The sequence below is a fragment of the Ischnura elegans genome, chromosome 7 (genome assembly GCF_921293095.1).
Source record: "Ischnura elegans chromosome 7, ioIscEleg1.1, whole genome shotgun sequence".
Classification (NCBI taxonomy): domain Eukaryota; kingdom Metazoa; phylum Arthropoda; class Insecta; order Odonata; family Coenagrionidae; genus Ischnura; species Ischnura elegans.
The window spans coordinates 117454066-117469609 of record NC_060252.1 but is presented as its reverse complement, the minus strand read 5'-3'; the positions used below and the strand labels follow the sequence as shown (position 1 = coordinate 117469609).

Below are 15544 nucleotides of genomic sequence, written 5' to 3'. Positions count from 1 at the left end.
TCTGCTGTAATGTCATCTATTCCTGGTGCCTTATCCTTTCGTAGGCTTCTAACTGCAGCGTCAAATTCCGATCTTAGGGTGCTCGCTCCCATGTCATCCTTTTCTACTTTACTTTCCTTTTCGATAAATTTAGGGTTGAGCTTGCATCCGTTGTAGAACTCTCCAAGTATTCCTTCAATCTCTTGGCTTTGTGTTTCTTTTTCAGTGAAAATATTTCCATACTTGTCTGTTATGGTATTACACATTTCACATCATTTCTTAAATGTTTTCTCACCATTCAATTGGCCGCTTCTACTTTCCTTGTAAGAGTTTATTGAGAGTATCCTCGCAAAAGTTGTGATGGCGATCGCATCTTACCAAAGATTTGATCGTTACAAGTGATTCATTTACTTCTACTCCCTTGCATCAAATCACTGGTTTTACGCGGAGTGAAAATGAAGACAAGGATAAGTAAAAAATTCGACCGGTCGAAGGGAAGGGAGGGGGGGCTGCGTCTTCGTATCTACCCAGGATCTGGGATATCTGGGATCTATTGTCTTATAGGGGTATCGGGTAGATGTGGACGCTGGAGTTTTGGCTTCCCACCTTTTAGGTCCGTGTTCAACTCCCGGTGGCGGAGAAATTCAGAGCCGGTTGGCCGATCCTAGAGAAGAGTGCTTTGTGGCGGGGGTTTCAAGTACAGCTTTGCGTCCGTCAGGTGGGGCGTAAAGCCTTTGGCACCTTTCCTAAAGAGCAGACTAATGCCAACGCTGGGTTTCTCTTTTTTTCTCTTCCTACCATTTATTTAAGTGTGGGGCAAATGACTTCTTTATCTTTCGTTCGCCTCCTCAACACCCCATACCATTCCTGCGGATGGTGAGCTATCGCCAGTTACGAGATTGCAGGGTGCATGTTGGGAGAGCCTTCGCCACCGCCAAGAGAACTTCCTCGCACTCGAGATATCCGTCAATGTCGTTTCATCGCGATAACATCGCCATTTGCTCTCTTCCACTTCGCTCTCTTGTCTGACGTGTTGAATGGAGGAGGAGTGCTGTGCTTCTTCTTCTTGCCTTCACTCTATTCCCCCCCCCCCTCCACGCATGTCTCTCGGCTGCCAATATTAACGCCTCTTCCCTCCCACCCCCCACTTTCTTTCCTCCATCTATTGTGTTGGAAATCTTGTGTTGGTGCTATCGTGGAATATACATATTCGAGAAATAACCGGTCAAGCTAATCGTAAATTGGGTTTTGTTGAAAGAATATTAGGAAAGTGCGACGACAAAGTGAGAGAAATAAGCTACTTTTCCCTCGTTAGACCACACTTGGAATACGCTGCCAGTGTTTGGGACCCTCATGAAAAAGTCTTAATAACAGAGTTAGAACGCGTGCAAAGAAGAGCTGCCAGGTATGTGAAAGGTCGTTACGATAGTCTTGTTAGTGTAACTGGCCTCTTAGATAAACTCGGATGGGAATCTCTGTCGGACCGTAGATTGAAAAATAGACTAAACCTTTTAGATAAATTCAAGAGCAATATCTTTTCTGACGAAGTTTACCACCTCCGTAATTCTTCTCGCTCTGAAGTAATGTCTGCCCTATCATTGGTCCCACTATCCTCCCGTAGGGATTTCCGTAATATTTCCTTCATTTACAATGCCTTAAATGGCAAGTTCCGATCCTCAGCTATGATGCCTTTCTTTTCACTCCACATTCCCTCCCGCTCCTTCCGTAATAACCACCTACTACACCAGCCTAAATTCCGTCTCTCTCTCTCTCTCTCTCTCTCTCTCTCTCTCTCTCTCAGAGATCACTTTTTTACAGACTCCCTACCTCTTTCAATGCCATTTCGAGTACTCACCCTTCCCTGGATCTTTCAATGCCCATCAGGTCATCCAAGAGGCAGCTTCGAAAAGCCATCTACTGAATCCATTTTTTCTTTTTGATATCCTTTGTATAGTTTTTTTTATAGTTAACATTTGTTAAAGCTGCAGATTTTATGTTTTGTATTCAATGTAAAGGCCATTTTGGCTGTGTTTGAATAATTTAATAAAAAAATAAAAAAATTAAAAATATCTTGCGGACGCCAACATACTACGGAAGATCAGATCATGTAGATAAAATAAGAGAGGTAGATTGTAGAACGGTCAGATTCCGAGTGTCATTTTTTCCACGATCAATAAGAGATTATAACGGCAGCAATAGAACTCGTAAATAGATTGCATGACTTGTAGTGTAGCCTACTAACCTATGCGAAACTTAATGCATGTTTCTTAATTCAATTATTAATTCTAACAGCATAAGGTAGTATAATTTGTTATTATACGGGACGTTTTTTGGACGGTGTGATGTGCATGTGGGAGTCCAAATGCATGCTGGTGATTGATCACCCTCTGCCAAACACCCTAGAGGTGGCTCTCATTATGTAGATGTAGATGAAACGTCCAAGTATTGTTGTGAGGGAGTTTTGGCTCCCGCGCATGTTTAGTAAATACGATACACGTACTTATACGAAGCACAGAGCGCAGTAAAACAACATAAGTCTTCTGCATTTTGATGTGGAATGTAAGTAGCAAACTAGGGACTTCCAAAACACTGGAGGTAGTTCAGTACATTTTTCTGAATTTGAGGGGTATTTTTGGCGTATTTTGCCCATTTCTCAGGAAACGTAACCGAATGAGGTAAGTTCACTGTATTTAAAGGCTACAAAGCTCATTTATGGGTGATCGATAAATAGATTCCTTCCGGATTTTAGAGCCTATTTGATACCGATAGTTTTCTTATACTCAACTGGAAAAAGAGTAATAATTGAGCCATTTGTCTTGTTATCATTCGTTATTTAACTAATGTCAGTTTAATATGTCCTGCATTTTTGCGGGGTGAGGGCCTTAAAACTTCCTCATACATCATAGGTTCATGGCCTTCGGAAATTGCATTTGAACCTCTATATATCTCTCAAAAATTAAAGTAAAATGTAATTGCTATTTTCCACAATAGTTCTTACGACGACTTTTGGCTCACAGAGTTGTCATTTGGTATGGGACATCACATTACATGAGCATATCACGTTTAATCATTCAGAGAAGAGGTGGAGCAGGATTTGACAAGTATTACGTAGGAGTAGAAAACAAGTAAGATAGTGAAAATAGGCAACCCAGGAGATATAGATAAACCATGGGTGAGAGCACATCTCTAGCGGCAGGAGAACGGCACCCGGGAAAAAGACAGGTAGATGCGATGGCCAAGGGAGGGGGGAGGATATAGGAGGCAGAGGTAAAGAAAATATCTCCCATATTCTCCCTTGCAAGGGCGCAGCTAAGAATTAAGGCTAAGGGAGGTTTTATGCGCAAGTAATACTAAAAGAGTGTGGGGGTATTGTATACCCACCAGGGTAAGCAGGAGTTGCGGGGGGGGGGCCTCCTCCAGAAAAAATTGTAGAAAAATGGTTCAAAATGGCGAGTTTTACGGCTTTCTGAAGTTAGTCAATTCATATTCACCAGTCAACGAACCACGCAAGTTCCAAGTGGCTCCCAACCAATCCCTTTCCGTTCCATTTAAATTGCCTTTCTGCTTCGGATTCTCTGTATATTCCGTATTCGAAGTGCGGCTAAGTAATTACGAAATAGCACCGCGACTTAATCACTTACCTCCAAAACGCTCCATAAATTCTTAACTCTCGTGGCTTGCAGCGAATGACTCTTCTGTTCTATCATCAATGAATTCCAAGTGTTCAAGGATTTCCAAAACCTGACATTGGAAACAGATTCCTACATCTTTAAAGACTGTTATTTTTTCAAATATTGTTGGTCAATATTAAAAAGATTTTTTGTCATTATGCGTAAGTAATACATTTATGACTAAGTGGTGTGCATGTGGTGATTTTTTATCATGTTGGTGATTGGTCAACCACTGCCTATCCCTCCCTTGGGGTGGCTCGCAGGATATTTTGTATATGTAATGTTACCCCTTCCCCCGAGTGAATTCAAAAGCATGGTCACACGATACATTAAGACGAATAAGTGAATCTGTAATCACCTAATTAAAACAAATGTTAGAACAAAAGAAGCATCCTGTTCGCAGTTGCTTAAAATATTCTTACATGCCGCGTCATTCTGATTTCTAAGCCGTTTGTGCAATCGCATGTTATCCCTTTTGGGTTAATGTATTATTCATTGTCATCTATTCTCACCTTTGCCGGCTATCATCAGACGGCGTTGCCATTCACCTGAAATCCTGATCTACTGAATCAAGCGGTGTAGTTACCCTCATGTTCACATATGCTATCCTCAGAATGAACGCATTTTCTAATTGAGATTCTAATCTGGCTACATAAAAAATCGTAATTTAATGTGCATCAGCTGAAAGGCCGAAAATACTTTTATAAGGTATTTTGTATTTGCTGTGATAGAACACATCTCTCCTTAAGTAGGCGCTTACGCCAGTTATGTGAAAATCAATTCCTCGGAGGAGGGTGAAATTAATGTCAGAATATATTGTGTTAGCGTTTCTAGTATTGTAGTAATTCCTTTCTAGTATTGTAGTAAAAGCCGCGGATCGTTAGTACGAATGAAAGCAAGGACAAGGTTTGACCTAGAGAATTGAACCAAGAACTATTAATATTTAAACAAAGATATTAGGTTTTTCACGCTGCGACGCTTTATTATCTTATTTTATTGTGACCACTTAGCTAAATTGCACATAAATTGATAGATATGGGAATTCGTTTTTCCCCCGAACTATAAAGGACTTTAATAAATGGTGGTCGAAATTTTGTTTGAGAATTTTGCTTTTTATATTAAACGGCTTGTTTCCTGGCACCCTCTGCCACACGCCTATGTAGGTTAAAAAATGCTGTTTATTTTTCGATCAACGTGGTTATTATTTAAGAGTATAAATGTTAGTGAAGAGTTTGATCTGGAGTGTAGCTCTCTACGGTGCGGAAACGTGGACACTGAGGGAAGAAGACGAGAGAAGATTGGAGGCATTCGAGAAGTGGGTATGGAGAAGAATGGAGAGGGTGAAATGGACGGAGAGGAAAAGGAACGACGAAGTGCTGGATATGGTTGGCGAGGAGAGACAGCTTTTAGATGAGATACGGAGGAGACAGAAGGTATGGATGGAGTTAGTGTTTAGCGGTGAGGGGATGTTGAAAATGGGGTTAGAGGGTAGAATGTTAGGGAAACGAGGGAGGGAAAGGAAAAGAATAGGATTTTTAGACAGATTGAAAGAGAGTAGGCCTTACAGTGAATTAAAGAAGGTAGTGTTGGAAGGAAAGGGAGGCTCCCAGCTCACTTCTTGAATACTCCATGAAAACCTACCTTAATTGGTAGAATACTAATAATAATAATAAAGTCAGTCGGATGTGTCCCATTCTGTTTCGCTAGGTGACGTCAAAGAAGTGGAGAATCTCTCGACACGCAGCCGCTGTATTGGTGTAGGTAGTTTAAATGGTAGGGTGGAAGTGTCGGCTGGCTGGCCCATTCACCACCCCCTCGCTTTGCGGACTGTTTGTATTCGAGGGATTGGAAGAGGGGGCGGGGGAGTTGGAGGTGTGCCCACAGATATATTGCATATATCTGTGGGTGTGCCGACGGTGGCGTGCGAATGTTTCGTCGCAACGTTGTTTGGGGGGATGGGAACGGAGAGGAGGGGAACGGAGGCAAGGAGTGTCGACTGTGTGTTAAATTCGTGGCCCGGCCGATCTAGTGCTCATACGCAGCAATAGATGGCGTTAGTTGTCACCGGGAAATTCAAATCGGCCTCACTGCCTATTCCATTTATTCCAGTAGTTTTAAAAGGGATATTTTTTTCCAAGGAGTCTTGGTTTATTACAACTCAAATTAACACCAACATATCAAATATGTAAAAGTGATAATTTTAATTGCAATAGACCAAACCTCCCTAGAAAAAAACATTCCCTGAAATTAAAAGACTAATTATACAACTGGACTTCATAATATACTTATTTATTGTTTGAAGCATCTTGAAACTCGAACATCTCACCCTAATAGGAATCTATTCACTAGGAATTACTGATCATTATGTAGAATCAAATATTTACCAAAATAATCTCTGGGTACTGCGAAGCTTAGAGATTATTAGTGAAATTGCTGCAATAAATCACGGGTTGCACGCTTTGGTATACTGGGAGATAGAAAATAAAAAAAAATTGCACTTCCTAATAAAGATTTAATTAACGAAATAATGAGCAGTAAACACAGCAAAATCAATACAATTGCAGTCAAACACAGCAGATGTCAACATTAATCCATGATGATTAAAAATACATCACACATTCCAATAAAATACATTTTACTGTACATTGCTTAGAGGAATAAAAGCCACTAATTTTCTCCATAGTGATGATCCTTGATATTTACTCCAACAAAGAAACCCTGAAAGAAATTACCAACATTAATGAATCTGCATTAAAAAAAGGCAAGTGTGCCACCATCCTTATTAAAAAATTATAATAATAACAACGTTTAATGTCCTGCAGGTTAACATGAATAACATAGGGCATAATCATAGAAAAAATACATACAAAAGAAGAAACAAGCAGTAAAATGCAGATTACAAAAAAAGTTATCATTCAAAATCTCAACGACGCTGTAGTAGCATTTATGGATATGCAGATGCTTTAATTTATTTTTAAAGATATTTTGGCAGGCTAAATGTTTAATTGAATTAGGAATCTTATTGACGGTCATTGAGGCCGAATTGAGGACCTTTCTTGCTTATGTTCAGTGGCTGATTAGCCAGATGAACATTTTCTTTACCACATTTCACATGGCTATGTATAGCAGAATTAGGCATCAGCATATGTTGATTACTACAGACAAACGTAAAAAAATTCATGACAATATAATAAGTACATGGCAGAGTGAGTGTCCTTATTGAAACCCTTAACAATGATTTAACAGCCACCTTTCACATAGAAATTGCTCCATCTCTAGCTACACTAGCATTTCCCCAGAGGAAAATTTTGTAGTCTAAATAGGAATGAATTTGTGCATAGTTGATAAGACCTAGTCTGTGTGGAGGTAGTTGGGGCAAGTAAGTTTCCCAATCAAGTGGATACCAGTAGTAATTTCATTATTCTTGTAATATGTAGTCACCAATGAAGATTCACATTAAGATATTATCTAAGATATTTGGTACTGTCACAGTGTAAAAAATATTCCTGTATGATAATTCCCATATGCCTGTAAATATACGTAAAGGGCCCAAAACTCTGTCAATATTATCATAAAAAATTAAACTGGGCACAGACAGTGTACTTCACGTTGTGTCTCTGATCCATCTTGCAGCAACAAATAATTAAAAATATACTGAAACAAAAAATGTAGGTGAGAGACATTTTGAACAAGCCAATGGTCTCATGAAGGTGATACACATTAAATTATTATGGCCACCAGAGATTTAAATACTGCATAAATATCACTACATACTAAAATGCACTCAAGATGCAGCAGAGTTTTAAAAGAGTCATTTAAATTCCCGTGTGGTATAGGAGAGATATAAAATCTAAATGTAAGCAAAAATAAAATAATAATTACATGACCTTTAGTTCAACAGCAACACACTTCCACCATCCTTGTGAGGAGAATTCTAACACGAGGTCACCAAAATGCATCGAACAGCTAGCTGCAAAAAATGTGAAAGGCAACTGTAATTTGATGATAATGGCCAAAATGAAAGCATTGAATGCATATGTAATAGCAATTTGCTGATTATTCTGTTATGAAATGCAACCTTTCATATAATACCATGGACATAATTTGCTTAGAAAAAATACTGGCAAAGCTAAATGATTAATTATGAATTTCATGCACAATATAAATTTGCATCGATGTGGATGAGTAGATACAAAGTTACTTGTGATATGCAAGAGCTTTCACCTTCTTTACCATGTGATGTAGAAGCAACCATATTCACACCAGAGGAAATTTTAACAATGGATTTATAAGAGGCAACAGAAAAAACAGAGATGGCACGGCATTAAAATTTGATTGAGGGTTTCATTTGTAAATTACTCTCTGAAAAAATGTCTTCCACAAATAATGAAGTTATTATTTAGCTTAGCAACATCTTGTAAGAAAAAATTAGGGTTGCCACATAATTCACACCACTTCTTCTGATGTCACGTAGAAAGCCATGTACAAAACAAAACGGTATTCTGAATACCAAATACAAGTCATTCCATATCAATGCCACCACAAAATTAGTCTCTGACCCGCACAAACTTGGGTATGCTGTAACTTGGTCCTTGACATATCTTTATTATTTAAATAGAGAGGGCAAAAAAATTATTTTTAAAGAGCTATCAGCATTTATGGTATAACATGGTTTCTGAAGATTGCCAAATCAATGCAATACAAATAAGATAAGTCATGCAGAATATCGGCATAAAAACAATAGTCCTGGCAATTCGCTGTACACAAAATTGCCAACAAATTAGCATAATACATACAAATCAGCACAATGAAAATGATATCCTTAACGTCGGTGTTAATTCACCGTCATGATCACTTACACAGAATGCAGTTGTACTGAGACCGTCACCTAATATAGCTCTCAAGTTTTTAATACCGGAAATTTTATCTCTATTTTCAAGGCTTTATACATTATCATTTCATTGGTAAATAAACTCAAACTGACAACTCAATTAACTATAACACAGTGACCATTAATCACATACCGCATTAGGTAATCAACTACATCCAACAGCAAAAGAAAACACATCTACGTACAATCGCGCAAGGTAAAACATTTCAGACAATATTTTTATCCAGAAATTGAGCACTACATACATCAAATACTTACACGACATAAATGACCGCGTACACGGCGTTTACAGCCACTTTCATAGCCTGTGTAGCCGTCTGAGTAGTATGAGCAGTCAAACCGCACAAACAACATAGCCATTTCCTTCAAGGTAGATATCCTCGGATTACAATGTTGAGTATCCCTTAAAGATGTGGCGCATCGTCCGCCACAATGTAGAGTTGGACCAGTGGATAAGTGTCCGCCTACTAATCGGACGGCGCGCGTTCGAGTCCTGGCGCCGGCCGGTATTTTTTCCTATATCTTTTCAGGAATTCTAGAAGGTTCGAGGAAGTTCCGGCGCGGCGTTCCAGAATATTCGCCGCATGTATATAAGCTAGCCATCTGGGCTACCCAGTTCAGTTCTGTATTGTCAAGTCACAATAAACGCCTCTCCGCAGATAACCGAAGTGTGTTATTTAGCGTAGCCATCGCTACAGTGGTGACCCCGACAACACGCGACCATGGCAGACGCAGATCAACTCGCCAAACTGCAGGCTCAAATCGCGGGACTCCAGCAGCAACTCGCCGCACACCAAACGAACCACAGCCAACAGCTAGCGCTCCTTCAAGAACAGCACCAGCAGGCTCTGCAGCAACAACAGCAGCAAACAACGCTGTCATCGCAGCAAGCCTCACCGTCTCCATCATCCTACGGCGTCGACACTGCTGCCGTCTACCGCGTCACTCCGAAACTGCCTCCTTTCTGGCCAGCTCAGCCTGAAATATGGTTCGCCCAAGTCGAAGCACAATTTTCTTTGGCCAACATCACCTCGGACAAGACTAAATACGATTACGTCGTGGGAAACCTAGACCATCGTTTTGCCAGTGAAATAAGCGATCTTATCGTGAATCCTCCGGCCGAGAATCGTTACCTAACGCTGAAAAACCTATTGATACAGCGCGTCTCTCCCTCCGAGGATCAACGGGTGCGGCAACTCCTCACAGCAGAAGAGCTCGGTGATACCAAGCCTTCGCAACTATTACGACGCATGCGGTCTCTCATCAGCACCACCCTTGTGGAGGATTCTTTCCTCCGCACATTATGGTTGCAACGTCTTCCGGCCAACGCTCAAGCCATCCTGCAAACGCAAGTTACTTCAATGCCTCTTGATGAACTTGCAAATATGGCCGACCGCATCGTCGCCGTGGCTCCGCCTCCAACTGCACCCGCCATCCATGCAGTACGCCATACCAACGATGTTTCGTCATTGGCCCAACGGGTTGAGAAACTCGCAAAGCAGCTCGAAGATATACAAGCTCATCTGAAAAAACCTCCGTACTCACGGACTTGGAGCAGATCTCTACCCGCGCCGCGCCCCGCTCAGCCTGAGATGTGTTACTACCATCGCAAATTTGGAGCCGAAGCCAGACGTTGCATCCAGCCATGCACCGCAAATGCAGTGAATCCGGTAAACTCCAACAGCGACTCGTAACGGCGGCTATGAGTCGTTCTATCACAGGCTGCCGCCTCTTCGTCACCGACCGCCTCTCCCAGCGGCGTTTCCTCGTAGACACAGGATCGGATCTCTCAATCTACCCTGTAAAATTATGCACCGAACAACGAACCTGCACTGACTACGAGCTCTCCGCAGCCAATGACAGTAGGATCCATACTTATGGTACTTTACTTCTACGCCTTCAGTTCGGCCTCCCGCGTGACTTCCTTTGGAGATTCATCGTTGCCGACGTTACCGAGCCAATCATCGGAGCAGATTTCTTAACCCACTTTCAACTCATTCCTAACATGGCCACTGCTCAGCTCATCGACGCAATCACTGGCCATTCTACATCGGGTCATCGAGGTCGAACTTACCAGGACAGCGTGCGCGCTCTGTCGGGCTCTTCATCCTACCACGACCTCCTGGCCGAATTTCCTGATATCACGCGGCCATCAGGGACTCCTCGGGAGATCCACCATCATACCAAGCACCACATACGCCTACAACCTGGACCGCCGATCTACCACCGTGCCCGCCGTCTAGCCCCGGATCGACTCCGAGATGCACAGGCAGAATTCGAGCTACTAGTACGCGAAGGCACTGCTCGTCGTTCACACAGCCCTTACGCCTCACCACTACACATGGTTCGCAAGAAGGATAGTAGCTGGCGACCTTGTGGTGACTACAGGGCTCTCAACGCACGTACGATACCGGACCGCTACCCCGTCCGCCATCTGAAGGATTTCTCCCACGCTCTTCAGGGGTGCAACATCTTCAGTGTTATCGACTGTGCCAAGGCCTTCACTCAAATTCCAATGGCTCCCGAAGACATAGAGAAGACAGCCATAATTACACCCTTCGGCCTTTTTGAATTCCTATTTATGCCATTTGGACTTCGAAATGCCGCCCAAACATGGCAGCGCTTCATCGACGAAGCTCTCGAAGGCCTAAATTTTTGCTTTCCTTACATAGATGACATCTTAGTATTTTCCCGGTCGCAGGAAGAGCATCATCAACACCTGCGGATATTATTTCAGCGCCTTTCTGACTACGGTGTCATCGTCAACTCAGCTAAGTGTGTCCTAGGATCTTCCAAGGTCACATTTCTGGGCTTTCACGTGAGCGCTGACGGATGCTCGCCGTTACCTGACAAGGTAGCTGCTATCAACAACTTCCCTCCACCGAAGACCATAAAGGACCTTCGGAGATTCCTCGGTATGCTGAATTTTTATCGACAGCACATACCACACGCCGCATCCACACAGGCCCCTCTCAATGCTCTACTTCAAGGTCCTGATATCAGGAGCTCCACTCCAATTTTCTGGACACCAGAACTTCAGCAGAGTTTCGACGCCTCTAAAGGCGGACTAGCCAAGGCGGCAACCCTGTCGCATCCAATCGACTCAGCACCTCTGGCTCTTGTCGTCGATGCTAGCCGAACCGCAATCGGCGCTGTCTTACAGCAAAATTTTGGGAACTCTTGGCAGCCACTCGGTTTCTTCTCTCGCAAGCTGACACCTTCCCAGCAGAAGTGGAGCACTTACGACCGCGAACTCTACGCCGCCTACCAAGCAGTGAGGCACTTTCGGCCGATGGTTGAAGCCCGCGATTTCACCATCTTCACCGATCACAAACCACTCTCTTATGCCTTTGGCCCCAGCAAGAAGAGTAGCGACACCTGCTCACCACGACAATTTAATCACCTGGAATTCATCTCACAATTCACCACGGACGTGAGACACATCTCCGGACTTGACAACGTCGTCGCGGACTGTCTCTCCAGGGTAGAATCCATATCCACACCGTCTCCGATTGACTTCGCCGCTCTCTCTCGCTCCCAAGATGAAGACGAAGAGCTCCAAAGACTACGCCACAGCGGTACGGCTCTTCAACTTCACCGTAGGCCTGTACCCGGAACGAACATTTCACTATGGTGCGACACCTCCATGCCAACCCCACGCCCCTACGTTACTCCCTCATATCGCCGACAAATCTTTGACAACATCCACTCCCTTAGTCATCCTGGTGCAAACTCCACCATTAAACTCGTCTCCCGTCGATATGTTTGGCCATCCATGCGAAAGGACTGTCGCGCATGGGCTCGCAGCTGCCTCTCCTGCCAACGTTGCAAGGTGTCTCGTCACATCACAACGCCACTTGGAGACTTCGTTCCGCCAACCAGGCGTTTCGAACACATACATATGGACATCGTGGGTCCTCTCCCGTCTTGCTCCGGCTACCGGTACCTCCTCACAATTATCGACCGATTCTCCCGCTGGCCAGTCGCAGAACCCCTAGCAGACATCACCGCAGACAGCGTCTCCTGCGCCTTTCTCCTGGGATGGGTTGCTCACTACGGCTGTCCTCAACACATCACCTGCGACCGTGGACGACAGTTTGTGTCATCTCTTTTCCAGAGACTTTGCACCACTCTGGGAACAACGCTACATCACACCACGAGCTACCATCCCCAGGCAAACGGACTCGTCGAACGACTACATCGCGTTCTTAAGGCGGCCCTCATGTGCTCTTCTTCCAACTCATGGATGGACGCACTACCCACAGTTCTTCTCGGCCTCCGCACAACTTGGAGAGCCGACCTGCAGACAACACCTGCCGAACTCCTCTTCGGGGAGCAACTGCGTCTTCCCGGGGACTTCTTCGTCGACTCTGCCCAGCATCTGGACTCCCAGGATCTTGTTTCTCAGCTGCGTAACCACATTAGCCAGCTGCGTCCGACCCCTGCGTCACGCCACATCTCATCGCAGCGTGTCTTCATCCACAAGGACTTGGCCACATCCTCCCAGGTCTTTGTCCGCCAAGACGCTTTGCGGCCAGCCCTGCAACCACCTTACGCGGGACCATATCCTGTCCTCAGCCGCGGTGAGAAGACGTATACCCTGTACATCAATGGCAAACCAGCCACTATATCAATCGACCGTCTCAAGCCAGCCCATCTTCTTGAGGAGGACCCTCCGCCTACTCCGTCACCAGATACCACCACTCGCTCCTGTCGCGCCGTCCGTCCTCCAGAACGTTTTGTTGCCAACACTCTGTCTCTCCTCCAAGGGGGGGAGTAGTGTGGCGCATCGTCCGCCACAATGTAGAGTTGGACCAGTGGATAAGTGTCCGCCTACTAATCGGACGGCGCGCGTTCGAGTCCTGGCGCCGGCCGGTATTTTTTCCTATATCTTTTCAGGAATTCTAGAAGGTTCGAGGAAGTTCCGGCGCGGCGTTCCAGAATATTCGCCGCATGTATATAAGCTAGCCATCTGGGCTACCCAGTTCAGTTCTGTATTGTCAAGTCACAATAAACGCCTCTCCGCAGATAACCGAAGTGTGTTATTTAGCGTAGCCATCGCTACAAAGAAATAATGGCAACATTAGCAACAAAAACCCCATAAAATGACAGATCAAATGAATGTTTGACAAAATCAACAAAACATTACCTGGTGAGTGGTCACGGAAATCGGAATATTTCACTGCATTTTCATTGACAGCCACTGACAACACATTTGCTACGTAATATCAAGCGTTATCTCACTTTAAATTTAGCTTGAAGCACATTTTCAACACTTTTAGCCTTTAAAAAAGCAATGAGGCACGACAGATTTCAAACCGCAAGCAACAGAAAACTAGGTATCAAAGATCATGTATTTCAGAAAGAAACCATGGAATCGATGCGCATTCCCGTCGTTACTTGTTTACCGCACCTATAAAAAACGATATAGTAACTTTAATTCTTCATTTTATGCAATATTATTCACCAGTACGTCTTAAAATAAAACAATAAAGAGATATTACTGTATTTCACAATTCAAAATTCAATAATAAAATTTAAATACAGCTTACCGCACCCATAGAGGGTATCCAGTCCGAGGGAACCAGTTTTCCCTATCCTCTTGGACAGCTATGACGGAGGGAAGGGGACGGAGGGGAGGGTGATGGAGGGGAAGGGGGGCTCGCTAAGGAAGTCCCTTTTTCAGTACCATTCAGTACGCCGGACAAACAGCTTCGAGTCGGGATCCGGTGCAGAGAGACCGAAGAACAGTTGACGGTGAACACGCGAAACACGCTCCTCGTCTTCGCTTGCGGTCGTCGTGGTTCGCACGCCCCCAGAGCCGATTCCTCTCCTTTATTGGGGGCGTAATCTCGCTCTATCCGGCTGACAGAAACACGGGTCCCCTCTGCAGCCTCCATGGAGTAGGAACGGCATGCCACCAGCGTTCTCCGATCGGGACATCGCATCCTCGCCGCTGGATACGGCGTTTGCGACACCGGCGTCCACCGCGGATCGCGGATATGCGTCCCGCGCCGATATTTGTCGACGCATCTGACCTGAAAAGTGGTGTTATTGCATCGTTTCGCTGTCATCGCAGAGACATCATTGTTCATCGAAGAAATGCTTTGGTTCCCCAGCGGCAAGGTGGAGAAATATCCTAGAATCACGAAGGAGTGGAGAAGGGATTGCATCGCTTCACTGTTATCAGGGAAAATGCACTGATTCGCGCTACCTCATGGGTAGCAATAAAGGAATAATTTGTTTCTCCGACATCGTGGGAGGTTATTCTGCATGTGCGAACTTCGGATGAACGTTTTTTTTTGTGTGTTCGGATTTTTTCGATAGTGATCAAAGAACCCGCATGAAAGAGTCCTTCGTGTCATTTTCATGCTTTAATCAAAAACCCCTTTTCAAACCCTCGAATTCACTTTGCCGTGGTAAATGAATCAAAGATTGAGGAAAGTGAGTCGCACTGTTCGGACTTCTCAGGAGTGCGTCCTTTTAAGATCGTTGGATCTCTGTTGCATTTCCGATTTTTTTGTCACTCACAGTCACTGTGTTCCAAAAGCTTTGAGGTAGAATTGATAAAAGAGTATGCGGAGTGGAGGGCCTGGACCGCAACCCTTTGACATCATCAATTTGCAGCGAGGCTTTCCACGGGAGGAGTGCGGAAGGATACGAGCGCCCCTCGAGGGATTTCTCCTGAAGAACAATCGGAAAACTCTCTCACGTTCAAGTGAAAGTGCTCCCCCTGAGGGTTACAGCAGTGAAAGGGTTAAAGAAGTACGAAGACGATCGCATATTCTTATCGGAGGTTGGAAAATAAAAATTGGTGGTAAATATCTTCCCCTAGGCAAGAAACAAATATTCATTGCAACCATCTTCCCACGTTGGAAATTCAATTCCGCGGTATATTATGAACATATTTTTTTTCAAAGCTCTTAGATGTATTTCATTCTCATCTTTGTCATCAAGCTTTGATTTTTTCTCGCCCCCTTAGTCAAAGTAAAGACTGGGAAAC

General features: G+C 44.1%; 1 long non-coding RNA gene across 2 annotated transcripts; it reads right to left on the bottom strand.

Annotated features, from left to right (window-relative positions):
* Positions 1–6148: 6148 nt before the first annotated feature.
* On the bottom strand, positions 6149–13880 carry LOC124161909. 2 transcript variants are annotated; one of them, XR_006865438.1, is made up of 4 exons: positions 13691–13880; positions 8800–8944; positions 7533–7620; positions 6149–6368 (listed from the first exon to the last, which is right to left on the bottom strand). It is a non-coding gene; the product is annotated as an uncharacterized LOC124161909 (long non-coding RNA). The 2 variants fall into 2 exon arrangements; XR_006865439.1 differs by having other exon boundaries at positions 7538–7620.
* Between the last annotated feature and the right edge of the window lie 1664 nt (positions 13881–15544).